Source organism: Octopus bimaculoides, chromosome 18 (genome assembly GCF_001194135.2).
Source record: "Octopus bimaculoides isolate UCB-OBI-ISO-001 chromosome 18, ASM119413v2, whole genome shotgun sequence".
Classification (NCBI taxonomy): Eukaryota; Metazoa; Mollusca; class Cephalopoda; order Octopoda; family Octopodidae; genus Octopus; species Octopus bimaculoides.
The window spans coordinates 49850352-49851546 of record NC_068998.1 but is presented as its reverse complement, the minus strand read 5'-3'; the positions used below and the strand labels follow the sequence as shown (position 1 = coordinate 49851546).

The window sequence follows — 1195 nt, the reverse complement described above, 5'->3', positions numbered from 1 at the left end:
TCTTCTTCTTCTTCTTCTTCTTCTTCTTCTTCTTCTTCTTCTCCTTCAGTTTATGGTAAGATTTGTTTCTTTCACTTTCCCTCTACCATAACACTTCTCTTTCTTCACCCTTGCGCTTCATTTAATGGACAGTTGTAGCACTTGCTGTAGTGATAAGAATATAACGAATACAAAACTACCATCTACCTATCTTTCTCCCTCTCCAGAATATATTACCCCATTCCTTCTCTCATCATTTGTCCAAATTTGGAATTGCTAGCATCCGTTTTCCCTCACTATAAATGACTATCTAACCGTAAACACATGAAGCCAGTACCAAAGTATGACAAATATCGAATGAGTGAAATAAAGGAAACGATGAAAAATAAATATCTATTGAATAAATCACACGTTCTTCAATTTATAGATGCTGTGAAATTTTATGATACATGCTACGATATTTTCAAAGGCATTTGCGAGAGAGTTATGAGAAGATATCTTCTACTTGAAATTGACAAATTCTACTGCAAGCAACTTTGCTTTCGTTATTAAGACTATTTTTATTAATATCTTTAGTACTGGGATTTAATATTTTTAATAGTACGATATTGAAGAAACGGCAGTCAGAGACTATCTCTACTATTTATTATATGGCTAAATAAAATTAAATATTCTTGTCAAGTCTGGCCAGATCTCTATTCTGCGGTATCAGAATTTTGCTACGAACCGGGAAGGAAATATTGTAAAAAATGTATGGATATATATCCCTTACATAAAATCGACATATACTACTGCAAGTATGTTCAGGTTCTTTATAAAGAAAATATTTCATATTTTAAAAACATTGAATTTATAAATGTATATATTTGTAATAAATGAAAAATGCATTATACTGAGTATAAAATCAATGGGACACAGAAAGTTAGGGTCCCTAATTCCTCACCAGTTATCAACCAAAATTCAGTGAAGTATTCACTCTAATCATTAATGCTACAAAACTGAAAATTAACATTTTGGTTGATAACTGATGACGAATTAGGGGCCTTCTGTGTGTGTCTTCCATCCGGATGTACAATCATGATAGGTATGTTTCTATGCGTCGTTTATTTACAATGCAATTTTTCATTTATTAAGCGAGGAGTTTTGTTAGAAGTACGTTTATATTATATATATATATATATACATACATATATATATATATATATATATATATATA

The 1195-nt window shown here is 30.5% G+C and overlaps 1 long non-coding RNA gene across 1 annotated transcript in view; it reads left to right on the top strand.

The window, feature by feature from the left end:
* The first annotated feature begins 609 nt into the window (after positions 1–609).
* LOC128249903 (uncharacterized) overlaps positions 610–1195 on the top strand; it is a 3798-nt gene continuing 3212 nt past the window's right edge. The window contains exon 1 of the long non-coding RNA XR_008266051.1: positions 610–776. This is a non-coding gene — a long non-coding RNA (uncharacterized LOC128249903). The remainder of the gene's footprint in view (positions 777–1195) is intronic.